At 37.6% G+C, this 15360-nt stretch overlaps 1 protein-coding gene and 1 pseudogene across 8 annotated transcripts in view; one reads left to right on the forward strand and one right to left on the reverse strand.

The window, feature by feature from the left end:
- The window catches only part of PCDH11X (protocadherin 11 X-linked), an 824011-nt gene that overhangs the window by 578001 nt on the left and 230650 nt on the right, over positions 1-15360 (reverse strand). The window lies entirely within an intron of this gene.
- On the forward strand, positions 1504-3219 carry LOC308495535 (60 kDa heat shock protein, mitochondrial-like; annotated as a pseudogene). The gene has a single exon. The product of its transcript is annotated as a 60 kDa heat shock protein, mitochondrial-like (transcript).

Here is a 15360-nt window from a genome sequence, read left to right on the forward strand (position 1 = left end):
AGTAGTGAAAAGGGGGGATCACAATGATAAACCCACACTGAGGATGTAAAAGAGAGACATTAGGAGAGAAAGATTTATCATATTCTGATAAAGGAAAGGGGAATAAATGGGAAAAGTACCTTACTAGTTTAGTGTTTGGAATGCAATGGGTAGTAACATTTTAAAACTATATTCTATATTATGTATCTGGTCATCTATCCTTCCATCCATCAGTTTATCCCTCCATTCATCCATCCATTAACCTATGATTTGGTTCTGTTGAAATATGAAAATGGTGAAAAGAAAAGGAGGGGGAGGAAGGAATTAAGATGTACAAATTGCCAGTTATAAAAACAGTCATGGGGATATAAAGTAGAGCATGGGAAATATAGTCAATAATATTGCAGTAACTATGTATGGTGTCAGACAGTACTAGATTTATTGGGTGACCACTTTGTACGTTATATAAATGTCTATTCATTATGTTGCATGCCTGAAACTAATATAATCTTGTATGTCGACTGTAATTGTAAAATTAAAAAAGAAAAAAATGTGGAATGCTAATATAATTTTCATGCCATAGAAATTTATATGAATAACTCTTGAACACTTACTGTATCAAAAAAGAATATCATCCACTACAGTGGATACAAACAGACAAAAAGTCCTACTGTGTTATGCAGTTCTTTCAACAAATATTTCTTGCAGTGAAACCATGTGAACCCACAGACCTTGGTCTAACATGGTGTCACACTGGGTTCCAGTATCACTTGGGCCAGAAATTACAAGGGGATTATAACAAACTTCCAACATGCAAAGTAACATGCATTTTCATTCAAAATATTTATTATTAGCAGAAAAACAGACACACAGCTCAAAGGAATAAAATTGAGAACCCAGAAATAAACCCACATATGTATGGGGAGATAATTTTCAACAAAGAAGCCAAAAACAAACAATGGAGAAAAGAAAGCCTCTTCACTAAATGGTGCTGGGAGAATTGGAAAGCCACATGCAAAAGAACTGTTGTCTGTCACCAAACTGATATCTGTCACCATATACCAACGTTAACTCAAAATGGATCAAAGAACTAAAGATAAGACCTGAAACAATAAATTGCATAGAAAAAAGCATAAGCACTAAACTTATGGATCTTGGGTTCAGAGAGGATTTTATGAATTTGACCACAAAGGCAAGGGAAGTAAAAGCAAAAATAAATGAATGGGACTATATCAAACTAAAAAACCTTCTGTACAGCAAAAAAAAAAACAAACCCATGGACAAAATAAAGAGGCAACCTGCCGAATGGGAGAATATTTTTGTAAACAATGCCTCCAACAAGGGGCTAATATCCAAAACACATAAAGATCTCGTACAACTCAACAATAAAAAAAACAAAAAATCTAATTAAAAAATGGGCAGAGGGGACACAAGCTCATTTCCGTGTGCGCCCTGTACTCTGTCCCTCACTCGCCGCTGACGGCTTTCCTTGCTGCTTGCACGCCGTGCTGCTGCCCCGCAGAAATGCTTCGATTACACGAAGTCCTTCGCCAGATTAGGTCAGTGTCCAGGGCACTGGCACCTCGTCTCACTCGGGCATATGCCAAAGATGTAGTTTGGTGCAGATGCCCGAGCCTTAATGCTTCAAGGTGTGGACCTTTTAGCCAACGCTGTAGCCGTTACTATGGGGCCAAAGGGAAGAACAGTGGTTAGTGAACAGAGTTGGGGGAGTCCCAAAGTTACAAAGGATGGTGTGACCGTTGCAAAGTTGATTGACTTAAAAGATAAATATAAAAATATTGGCGCTGAACTTGTTCAGGATGTTGCCAATAATACAAATGAAGAGGCTGGGGATGGCATCACAACTGCTACTGTACTGGCACGCTCTATTGCCAAGGAAGGCTTTGAGAAGATTAGTAAAGGTGCTAATCCAGTGGAAATCAGGAGAAGTGTGATGTTAGCTGTTGATGCTGTAATTGCTGAACTTAAGAAGCAGTCTAAACCGGTGACAACCCCTGAAGAAATTGCTCAAGTTGCTACGATTTCTGCAAATGGAGACAAAGAAATTGGCACTATCATTTCTGATGCAATGAAAAAGGTTGGAAGAAAGGGTGTCATCACAGTAAATGATGGAAAAACACTGAATGATGAATTAGAAATTAATGAAGGCATGAAGTTTGATTGAGGTTATGTTTCTGCATACTTTATTAATACAATGAAAGGTCAGAAGTGTAAATTCCAAGATGCCTATGTTCTATTGAGTGAAAAGAAAATTTCTAGCGTCCAGTCCATTGTACCTGCTCTTGAAATTGCCAATGCTCACCATAAGCCCTTGGTCATAATTTCTGAAGATGGTGATGGAGAAGATCTAAGTACACTCGTTTTGAACAGGCTAAAAGTTAGTCTTCAGGTTGTAGCAGTCGAAGCTCCAGGTTTTGGTGACAATAGAAAGAACCAGCTTAAAGACATGGCTATTGCTACTGGTGGTGCAGTGTTTGGAGAAGAAGAATTGACTCTAAATCTTGAAGATGTTCAGCCTCATGACTTAGGGAAAGTTGGAGAGGTCATTGTGACCAAAGATGATGCTATGCTCTTGAAAGGAAAAGGTGACAAGGCTCAGATTGAAAAATGTATTCAAGAAATTGTTGAGCAGTTCGATATCACAACTAGTGAATATGAAAAGGAGAAACTAAATGAACATCTGGCTAAACTCTCAGATGGAGTAGCTGTGCTGAAGGTTGGTGGGACTAGTGATGTCGAAGTGAATGAAAAGAAAGACAGAGTAACAGATGCCCACAATGCCAAACGACCTGCTGTTGAGGAAGGCATTGTTCTGGAAGAGGGTTGTGCCCTGCTTCGGTCCATTCCAGTTTTGGACTCATTAACTCCAGCTAATGAAGATCAAAAAATTGGTATAGAAATTGTTAAAGAAAACACTTAAAATTCCTGCAATGACCATAAGAGTGCAGGCATTGAGGGATCATTGGTAGTTGAGAAAATTATGCAAAGTTCCTCAGAAGTGGGTTATGACACAATGCTTGGAGATTTTGTGAATATGGTGGAAAAAGGAATCATTGATCCAACTAAGGTTGTGAGAACTGCTTTATTGGATGCTGCTGGAGTGGCTTCTCTGTTAACTACAGCAGCAGTTGTAGTCATAGAAATTCCTAAGAAGAGAAAGACCCTGCAATGGGCGGAATGGGAGGAATGGAAGGCGGTATGGGAGGTGGCATGTTCTAATTTCTAGAATTGTGTTTTACCATTATTAATGGGAACTGTGAGGGGAAGCTTCAAGGCAGTGCTCCTTACCTATAACTTCAGAGAAGTCAGTTGAAGGAAATGACTGGAGAAAAGGTGGGCTGGTGTTTAAGAAAATCGCTATAACCATCAGATACTGGTTTCAGTTGACAACATACAATGGTTTACTGCTGTCGTTGTCCATGCCTACAGATAATTTATTTTGTATTTTTGAATAAAACGACATTTGTACATTCCTGGTGACTTAAGTGCAAGAGCTGTGTACCAATGTACTGCTTTCAACTTAAATCACTGAGGCATTTTTACTACTATTCTGTTAAAATCAGGATTTTAGTGCTTGCCATCGCCCGATGAGAAGTTAAGAAGCAGCGTTTCTGTGGAGAGTAAGAATAATTGTGTACAAAGTAGAAAAATATCCAATTATGTGACAACTTTTGTGTAATAAAAATTTGTTTTAATGTTAAAAAAAAGGGGCAGTGGACCTGAACAGACACTTCTCCCAAGAAGACACACAAACAGCCAACAGATAACATGAAAAGATGTTCAACTTCACTAGCTATTAGGGAAATGCAAATCAAAACCACATTAAGATATCATCACACACCTGTTAGAATGGCTATCATCAACAAGACAAACAATAACAATTGCTGGAGAGGCTGTAGAGAAAAAGGAACCATCATAAACTGATGGTAGGAATGTAAATTAGTACAGCCACTATGGAAAATATTATGGAAGTTGCTAAAAAAAATAAGAATAGATCCAAGATGGAAGAGTAGATAAACACTGTGCTTGCTCACTTCTTTGAATAAAGTAAAATTATGATTAAATTATAGAACAATCAACCTGAAGAATCATCTGAAGTCTGTCTGAACAGAAGTTTCATAACCAAGCATATAAAGAAGAAGCTCCATTGAGACTGGCAGGAGGGGCGGAGATGTAACCGGCTAACCCCAAACCTCTGTGTGGCGGTTGAGCATTGGGAGGGATAAGGTGGGTCCAGAGGTTCTCCCCAGAGGAGACAGGGACCCCAGACCCACACAGCCGCCCCAGTTCAGAGTACTGGTACTGGGAAGACGAGCCTCCACAACATCTGGCTGTGAAAAACAGTGGGGACTTGATCCTCTGGGTAGGACGGAAGGATGCAGGAAACCCAGACGTCTTCTTAAAGGGCCTACACATAACCTCACTCACTTTCAGGCACTCACTTTGGGCGCCAGCAGAGTGACAGTAACTCTGGTGTGGGGGGGTGTTGGAGACATGGGGGACAGACTCAGCTTGTGGGTTTGGGACAAGGGCTGGAGGACAGTTGGTATTTTCCCTGTGAGGGATCCGACTCCCATGCAGCCAGCAGGTGCCTGCCATCTTGAATGTGTTGAGCCCTCCCCCTACACTTCTGGCCAAATGTGAATCTGATTGGTCTGGTGACCTCCTCAGCTCCACTTTGCTGAATCACTGGGACCCCACCCAATCCAACTCCCCAATGCCAGAGGCACTTTCTCCAAGAGGAGCCAGCCCCACCTGCATTGCACTCTTTCTTGGAAAATTATCAGACTCCAGGGACCTGCGGGGTGACGACTGCCTTGCTGTGCTCTGAGACTTTTGCTGAGTAGCTCCAGGCCCAGCACTGGCACCAAACCAGAACCTGCATTAACCTGGTGACAACAACGTTTCCTGCTGTAGTGACTCCTTGAGACCCTGCATCACCCAACTTTCATATCACACGAGGCTCTACCAGTGGCTGAACTTTAAGGGAACTGGCAGGTAGCAGCAAGACTCGAGGTGTCCTGGCTTTTTACAGAGCTACCCCAGGCTCAGTACTGGTGGCAGCCATGCTCACTCACAGCGTGGCCTCTCCTGAGTGCCTCCAGGTTTAGAACAGGGAGTGAAAAACCACAGATCACTTTGTATCCCCTACCAGATAGTCCCTGCCTGATCACAGGCAGTGGGTGACCTGGACCTACACCAGAGACCCTCGCAAGAGGCCCCAGAACATATTTGTGCCCAATTAGCACCACAGGTGGCACACAGAAAGGGCAGTTTGAACAGGCACCAGAACCCGGTAGGCCAAATCCCACTCAGTAATGGGGGAAACCACCCACCCAGCATCCTGTAAGCTGTGGACAAGGCAAAACCCCACACCCAATCAGCCTGAGGGCCAATCCCACACACTGAAATGCCAATAGCAACCAAGGATCAACTGTAACAGGAGGGCACACACAAGTCACACGAGGGACACTTCTGCATCACCTGGCTCATAGTCTCTATGTCTATGGGTCCCACAGGGCACCTACTACATAATGCCACCTGGCCAAGACTGGGGCACACAGAAGACTCACCTAACACATAGAAACAAACTGAGAGGCAGTCAAAATGAGGAAACAAAGAAGTACATCCCAAATGAAAGGAGAAAACTTCATAAAAAAGAACTAAACAAAATGGAGGCAAGCAACCTACCAGATACAGTGTTCAAAACACTGGTTATAAGGATGCTCAAGGAACTCAGTGAGAACTTCACTAAACAGACAGCAAGCATAAAAAAGGACACAAAACCATAAATGGGACCAGTCAGAAATGAAGAATACAGAAATGAAGAATGCACTAGAATGAATCACCAGCAGACTTGATGGAGCAGAGGATTGAATCAATGATTTGGAAGAAAAGGTAGCAGAAAACTCCCAATCTGAACAGCAAAAATAAAAAAAATATATATTAAAAAATGAGGATAGTTTAAGAGACCTCTGGGACAACGTCAAACGTAACAACATTTGCATCATATCGGTACCAGAAGGAGACGAGAAAAAGCAAAGGATTGAGAACCTATTTGAAGAAATAATGACTGAAAACTTTCCTAATCTGGTGAAGGAAATAGATATAAAAATCCAAGAAGCGCAGTCTCAAACAAGATGAACCCAAAAGGCTCACACCAAGATGCATTATAATTAGAATGGTAAAGGTGAAAGGCGAAGAGAAAACCTTAAATGCAGCAAGAGAAAGGCAATCAGTAACTTATAAGGGAGCTCCCACAGGACTGTAAGCTGACTTCTCAACAGAAACTTTGCAGGCCAGAAGGGATTGGCACTAAATATTCAACATGATGAAAAGTAAGGACCTACAACCAAGATTACTCTACCCAGTAAAGCTATCGTTTAGAGTTCAAAAACAAAGAGCTTCCCAGACAAAAAACAAAACAAAACAACAAAAAAACCAAAAAAAAACAAAAAACAAAAACAAAAACTAAAAGAGTTCATCATCATCAAACCAGTATTAAAAAGAATGTTACAGGGACTTCTTTAAGATAGAAAAATAAATCAAAATTGTGAATAATAAAATGGCAATAACTACATATGTATGAACAATTACTTTCTATGTAAATGGATTAAATATTCCACTCAAAAGACATAGGGTGGCTGAATGGATAAGAAAACAAACCCCTTACATATGATGCCTACAAGAGACTCACTTCAGATTGAAAGACACACACAGATACTAAATAAAGGGATGGTAAATATATTTCATGAAAGTGGAAGTGAACAAACCAACAAGAAAAACTAGAGTAGTAATACTTATACCACACAAAATAGACTTTAAAAGAAAGGCTATACCAAGAAAGAAAGAAGGAGCCAGTCATCACACCTCTGGGTATTTATCTGAAGAAAACCAAACGCTACTTTGAGAGCATTTGTGCATCCCTATGTTCATTGCAGCACTGTTTACAATGGCCAAGACGTGGAGGCAGCCTGGGTGTCTGTCAAGGGAAGAATGGATAAAGAGGAGTTGGTACATATATACAATGGAATATTGCTCAGCCAAGGAAGGAAATGAGTTTTTGCCATCTGTGGCAGCATGGATGGACCTGTACGGAATTGTGCTAAGTGGAGTGTCAGATAGAGATAGACAGATGCAATGGGATTTTGCTTATATGTGAAATCTAAGGAACAAAATAAACAAACAAAACAGAAACAAACTCATAGGTACAGAGAATATATGGATGGTTGCCAGATGAGAGAGGGGTTGGAGATTAGTGAAAATGGGGAAGGGATTATATAAATGATGAACGTCGAAGTATTACCTTGTCTTGTGCACTTGAAACTAATAATAAAAAAAAGAAGAAGTACAAATTTGTTGTTACACAGTAATCATGGGGATGTAGGATATAGCATAAGGAATATAGTCAATAATATTGTAATAACTATGTATGGCAGCATATTGGTACAAGATTTGTTGGGGTGATAGATGGGGGTTGTGGGTAGGGTGCAAAAGACTAAGGGAGTAAGAAGTACAAACTGATAGGTACAAAATAGTCATGGGGATATAAAGTAAAGCATAGGGAATATAGTCAATAATATGGTAATAACTATGTATAGTGCCAGGTAAGTACTAGATTAGTCAGGGGGATTACTTCTTAAATCATACAAATGTCTAACCACTATGCTGTACACCTGAGATTAATATAAAATAATATTGAATGTTAACCGTAATTGAAAAATTAAAAAGGGGGGTATACGTGAAGGGGAATAAGAGGTTCAAATCTTCATATATGAAACAAATAAGTCATGGGGATGTAATATACAGCATAGGGAATACAGTCAATAATATTGAGATAGCGTGGTACAATGTCAGATGGTTGCTGGACTTATCTTGGTAATCACTTCTTTAGGTATATACATGTAGAATAATTATTGTGTACACGTGAAACTAATCTAACATTGTATATTAGTTATATTTTAATAAAAATCTAAAAATAATGTAAATTTTAAAAAAATGAACAGAATTACGATATGACCCACGAATCCCTCGCCTGGGTATATATCCAAGAAATCTGAAAACATTTATCTGTAAAGATATATGTACCCTGATGTTTATTGTAGCATTATTCATGGTGGCAAAGACATAGAAACAACCAATGTGTCCTTCGACAGACGACTGCATAAAGACAATGTGGTACAGATACACAATGGAATATTACTTGAGCATATAGAAAGATGAAATACTGTCATTTGCAACAACGTGGATGGATCTTGAGACTATCATGCTAAGCAAAATAAGCCAGACAAGAAAAGTCAAGAAACACATGACCTCACTCATATGTGGGATATAAAACTGAAAGCAACAAAGGTACAAAACAAACAAAGAAACAAAAAGTCACAGATACAGACAACAGTTTAGTGATTACCAGAGGGTAATGGGGGGATGCGGGATACCCTGTTTCCCTGAAAATAAGACCCAGTCTTATTTTACACTAATATAAGACCAGGTATTTAATATAATATAATATAATATAATATAATATAATATAATATAATATAATATAATATAATATAATATAATATAAAATAATATAATACAATACAATACAATACAATATAATATAATATAATAATACTGGGTCTTATATTAATTTTTGCTCCAAAATATGCCTCAGAGCTGGTGGTCCGGCTAGGTCTTATTTTTGGGGAAACACAGTAGAAGAGGAGGGTAAAAGGGGTCAAATACATGGTGATGGAAAGAGAACTGATTCTGGGTGGTGAACACACAATGTAACATATAGAGGATGAATTATAGAACTCTACCCTTACAACCCATATATTAGGTTGGTGCAAAAGTAATTGTGGTTTAAAAGGTTGAAAATAATTGCAAAAACCGCAATTACTTTTGTACCAACCTAATTTTACTAACCAATGTCAATGCAATAAATTTAATAAAACAAGAAAAGAATAAACAAACAAAAAATTATTATTTGCTTAGTATATCTTGTAGGCACTTTCCTAGGTACTGAGAATATAAATGTACATAAGTCATAAACCTTACACTTTAGGAGTTTATAATCTACTTTCCTGGCATGTGGGGTAATTACCCTTTGTGGTATTTCTGTTATTAGTAATTCTATTTAAAAAGATGAGGAAACTGAGGTACAAAATGATTAGTTGACCTGTCTCAGGTCACAGAGCTAGAAAACATCAAGGAGCAAGAACTCATATCCAGACTGTCTAGATCTAGAATCCATATTTCTAAAAAATGTACTGTATTTAGAAAGTTTTTTATAGTGAATACTAAATAAATGAACAAACAAGAACGTGGATCCAGTAGACTATGTAATTTATGCTGGGAAATAATTCTGCCATTTTTCATATTTATGCCAAAGAAATGATAATACAAGAACAAAACAAAATTTCTTTTTTTCCCCCTTCTTCCATCTCTCCTCCCCCCCACTCCGGTTCAAGCTGTTGTTTCTCAGTGTAGTTGTGTAGGACACAGCTCCCTGGCCCAGGCTGGCGTTATGAGCCTTGTGCTCCCCCTGGTTGAGGCAGTTGGTCGCAGGGCATCGGTTAGCCGCTCACAGCAGCTCAGGGCCACTCTCGCCAGCTGCTGGCCACTCATGGCAGCACATGGCAGCCATCCGGCTGCTCATGGCAGCCCAGTTCCAGGGAGAGCCATTGTTCACAATCTTAGCTGTAGAGGATGCAGCTCACTGGCCCATGTGGGAATCAAACCAGTGACCTTGGCATTAGGAGCACCGCACTCCAACCACCTGAGCCACCAGGCTGGCCCAAAAAACAAAATTTCAATTTCTATCAATATCTTGCATGCTATGAAAATATTTTTCTTGAAGTATGAATTCTGGCACTCCTGGGAAATAAAGATAATTTCATTTCTTATAACTATAATACTTAAGGTTGTACAAGTAATTGGACAGTAGAAAATGAATCAAAGTGTGTTTCTGTGTCATGAAGATATTGGTATGTATATAGCAATAAGACCTCTATTTTATATCTAATCTTGTAAATTTAATTCACACCAATAATGATGCTAGGATAAACTTAACATGATGAATAAAATATTTTTCAATTGTGCTAAAATTAGTAATGTTGTATAATATAGTATGGAAAATACTACAATAATTAAATGTGGAAAGAAACACTTTAGCAAATATAAAATATCGAAGATATATTTCTTTTTTAATAAAAAATGCATATTTCTCTACAAATCTTGGTCTTTTCCATCTATGTATGCAATTTGAATCCCTCAAAGGTTCAATATCACTTCAATGTCACTGTGATAAAAATTCAAATTATGTGAATCCCCTTAAATTTCATGGATCCTTTAAAATGGCATTCCATGTGAAGTTACAGTGGCCAATGCCATAAAATGAATAAATGTTCTAATAGATATTTTAAACATAGCACTTTTAACTAAAAAAGCGTTATTTTTAACAAAAATGAAAAATTCAGGGCTTTTGCCAATTTAGCTTCTTTGGGTATCTGCATAAATAAGGTATATTATTGCTTAGTAATTAATATACTTGAACTTTGAATTGTTTGGTAATGAATGATCTGACTCATCGATGTTAATTACCTTCAATTTAATCATTGAAAATCCATAGCTTGTTCTCCAAAAAATAGGTTTTGTTTGTTTGCGTGTTTGTTTGTTTCATTTACTTTGAGTTGTATCTTATAAAATGAAGTTTTTCTAGTCTCAAAGTTTTAAGGAATAAGTATTTGAGAGAAAGGACACTTCAAATATGGCCAAAGTGAGAAAGCAGCTATTGGAAATGAAAGAAAAAAATAGTTTTCTTAAAAATAAAAGATTCATATCACTTCACAAGCAAACGTTATTTGTATTTTGAAATGATGTGTTCTTAGATGTTCATATGACTCTTCCAAAGCTCAGTAAGTTAGACAATCAGTCATTTCTTCTGAGTGCTAAAGTCCTATATTTGAAGACATTCACAAGCATAGTATATCACTAAGAATCTACATCTGGTATTGATGTGAATGATATTACTTTAGCCTGACCTGATAAAAGTAGTCAGCAAATATTCTTGTCCCTCTCATACATTTGAATGCATCTTGTACTCAAGTTTCATCCAGAAAATGAGTATGTAGCTCCTGTGAATACATCTACTTTGATTTTGACAATTCACTGAGTTGTTTTTCCGGGACTGTTAAAACCTTTTCTAGCTAATGGAAAACACATTGTGTGGATGTTCCTAAATTAGACTTCCAAAAATCTGTGTCTGTATTATTCTTACGACAATGGATTTCAAATTTTTATCTGAAAGATGAGAAGATGGGGGGAAGCTATTTACTCTGACTTCTTAGAAACAACAACAACAACAAAGAAAATGCTGTTTATCCTTCTATATACTAACTGGAAGTTCAAGCCATAAATATATTCCTTTCAGGTTACATTTGTCACATATCAGCTTTTAACATACAACACAATAACTCTATGTCCCAGAACAAGTGAAAATATAGCTAAGCAAAGAACAAAAGGGAAAATATATAAAGTATAGAATCATCTTAAATGTACTGATTATCACAAAAAGCTGGAGGCTATATCAATCCAAAACCTAGGAGTGACTCAATCCACACGTACAGAACAAGATCAATCAAGACAAAAAGAGAATGGCTGGTGTGGAATCCTAGTGTTTCCAGGTCACATACATGGAAGATAGAGATAAAAAATGCTTAAGTTTCAAGGAATAACGGAAAACAGGAGAAAATTAAAGCACAAAGTTATTTCCAAATGCAAATGACACATTATTATTATAACTCATTATATATATATATGTATATATATATCTATATTGCATTAATATATTTTCTATACCTTATACTTCATATTGTAACAGAGGATATATCTTTCAAAGAAGATAACATGTTTCAAATAACCATCAAAATATAAGATATTGCAAATGTATCTTAAGTATTTTTAAGATACACCCTAAAGAGGATAAAATGAATCATTGTTCTTTCCTGTTTTTTCTCCTTTGGATTTTGTTTATTACATCTATCAATGTGTATATATAGATGGATTCATAGTTTCCCCTTTTTTTTTTCATTTAATTTTGTGAACTCAAAGAGAAATCTATACGATAAGTTTTAAATGTGAGGGTAACACCGCTTAATCTCATGGGAAAGTATGTTGGAGGCAACTATATTTGAGAAGAATCTGGAATTAAGGTATTTTTCTAAAAGAAAGTATTTTTTGTATTTATAATATTAATGGATGTTTTACTAAAATTGACTGTAAAATTTATCTTATATAAATAAAATGCTATTTTAAATAAAATATTTTAACAAAATATCTGCATTGTTTTTCCAGTAATGCTCTGGTCATTTATGTTTCTCATTTTATCCTCTCAGCAAAGAAAAAGAAAATCCTTATTTTCCTTGTTACACTTGTCATGCTTACTTTGTTTGGCTCAACCAACACGGAATATCTGGAGAAAAAAAGAAAAAGAATCTACTACAATTCCAGTAAAAATATAAAACAGCCAGCATAGTATCTTTAGTTAACGTCTTCCAAGGAATTGATAGTTCTTTGCAAAGTTTGTTTTTCAAGAGATATAATTCTTTAGAGGATGAAATAATTCTGTGTCTATAATTCTGTGTTTGGCATCACTATTTACTCTCAAAAGTCTTTTATCAATTTGGAAGTTCTAATGAAAATAAAGTCTGCATACCTAAAAATCACCAGTGACAACTAGCACGGTGTCCATTCAGTGTAGAGGTCAAAATTTAACCACCAGTTCTCAGAAAGGGGAGAAAAACACACTGGTGGATTATTTTCCAAGTTCTGTGTAAATCCTTCCACTGTCACCTGTTTCAAGGGAAGCACGTATCACTAGAGGGAGTCGAAAAGAAATGTGCACAATTAGCTCTCACAAGTGGGTACGAGTCCACTCCAGCACACCAGTGTCATTATATCTTTAGTAGCTATGGTTATAAATAAAGTGAGGCATATTAGGGACAGACTTTTTTATTCATAACCCTGCCAAGACATATTTCCTGAAGTACAGTTCTGACTGTCCAACCTCAAAATTATAAATGTCAATGGACCTTCTTTACCTGGCATCCAAGCCCCAAATCTAACATTTCAAAATTTCTTTCAACAATTCTATTCCATAGATTTAACCAAACAAAACTGAACTATTCTCTTAGGTTGGTGCAAAAGTAATTGGGGTATAACATGTTAAAAATAATTACAAAAACTGCAATTACTTTTGCACGAACCTAATACGTGTATCAGAGCATACCAGAAATTTCCTGTTTGTGTCTTTAACAATCCTGTTATTACTTTTTAAACATCTTTTGTCTTGATGGCTGACATGTTTAAACTTCATCTTCTAACAATTTGCTCAAATGCCACTTAAACTAAGAATCCTTCCCTTGCCTGACTATATCTTCTCCTTCCTCTGGTCTCCCAGGGCTTCGACTCTCTATCTCCTTTCTGGAATCAATCAGTGTCTCCCTGATTATAATTACCTGCCTGTATTTCTTATCTTCCCTTGACAATGAGCTTCCTAAAGGCAGGCACCAGGTGTAATTTATCTTTATATTTCCCAGAGCTTTAAGACACTGTGAACTCACTGAAACAAGTATTTGTACCTAATTCATTTGTTAGAACACAAGGATCAAAAAGAAAAAACAAGCAGTCAAGGCTGTAATTTTAGAAAGAGTATTATCAGTTTATCAAAATGTAATTTAAATCTTATTTTTCTTGGTAATTGTCATGTAGCTTTCTTCCTAGGAATCCTTTAATTCATCGGGGGAAAAATAATAATGGATATGAGAGGCCCTAAAACATAGGTGTGGTTGCATATCATGCACATTATTTGATGTAAATGAAGGACTCTCGACCAAAACTCATTTCACTACCTATGATTTAGCTTAATTGTACTTATGTTAGTCAGAAAACATTGTAGTACTACTTCCTAACTATGTCAAAAAACATTTCTCTTAATAACAAGAATTTAAGAGTTTGGTCTTGACCATAGATTGCTAAGGAAAAAACCCTAAGATTTAAGATTGAAACCACAGAAGAAAAGTTGCAAACATGGCTGTGAGCAGGTAGATAACCTACATGCAGAGAACAACAATAATAATGAATACCACAAAAACCCTGTGTAATCAAAATGCATAAAGTGGGTAAAAGCAGACACAAATTCAGATGCTTAAATTTTACATACTTTAAACTGCCATAATATTTATGCTTTAAAGCTCTATGCTTACTTACCAATATAATAAAGCCATGGAAAAGTTCTGCCTTCCATTAACTATGTAATTTGTTATATATTAAGAAACCCAGGAGGTTTCTGGTCAAGATGTCAGAGTATGTGAACGCTGTGCTTGCCTCCTCTCACATCAAAATTACAGCTAAGCTACAGAAAAACCATCATTGAGAATCACTTGAAGTTTAGCTGAACAGAAGTCCTACAACCAAGGACATACTGAAAATAAAAATGAAGAAGCCACGTGGAAACTGGTAGGAGGGATGGAGAGGCAAAACAGGCTGATCTCACACCCATGTGTGGTACTTAAAAATTGGGAGAAATATCTTGGTTGTAGAGGTCCTCACTGAGGAACAAGGGGACTCAGCCTCACACCAGGCTCCCCAGCCCAGGGTTCCAGTTCTGGGAAGAGAAAACCCCATAACTTTCAGCTGTGCAAACCAGCAGAGATTGTGGCTGAGTGACATAGATGGCTGCTGGAGTCCCAAGTGTTCCTCTTAAAAGATTTGCACATGGATTTACTTGAAGATGGACTGACTCACTCTGAGCTCCAGTGCTGGGTCAGCAGCGCAAAAGATGACAGGGACATATGGGGAAGAAGTTAACTGTCTGGCTTCAGGAGGAGGGCTGGAGAGAGACAGCTTTCTCCCATAGAGAATTACATTTTTCCTTTGTTGAGCCCTTCCCCCACCCAGCGTGCAGATGCAGGGGCCCACCATATCTAAGTATCCATCAACCTGGCTAACATCATTTGTCCAGTCATGCTGATTCCCTGAGACCCTGCCCTACCCAACTTTAGGGTGGCTTTTCCATACAAACAGCCTTTCTTGGCTCATGCTGCAGAATTTCCTAAAATCTCAAAATGGTTCACAAACTCCAAACACGCAGTATCTGTCCTTGGTGTGTACCATATTTCTTGCTAAGCTGCCCTAAGCCTGACACTGGTTACAGCTGGCCTCACTTCAAAGCTTAGCCTCTCCCAGGAATCCCCAAGCCCAGCACAGTGGCAACCATCTGCATATCACTTTGTACCTCATACCAAGTGGCCCCGGACAGGACACAGGTAGTGACTGGACTTGGCCTGGCAGAGAGCCCCTCCTAAGAAGCCT

This window comes from Rhinolophus hipposideros (assembly GCF_964194185.1).
Source record: "Rhinolophus hipposideros genome assembly, chromosome: X".
NCBI lineage: Eukaryota > Metazoa > Chordata > Mammalia > Chiroptera > Rhinolophidae > Rhinolophus > Rhinolophus hipposideros.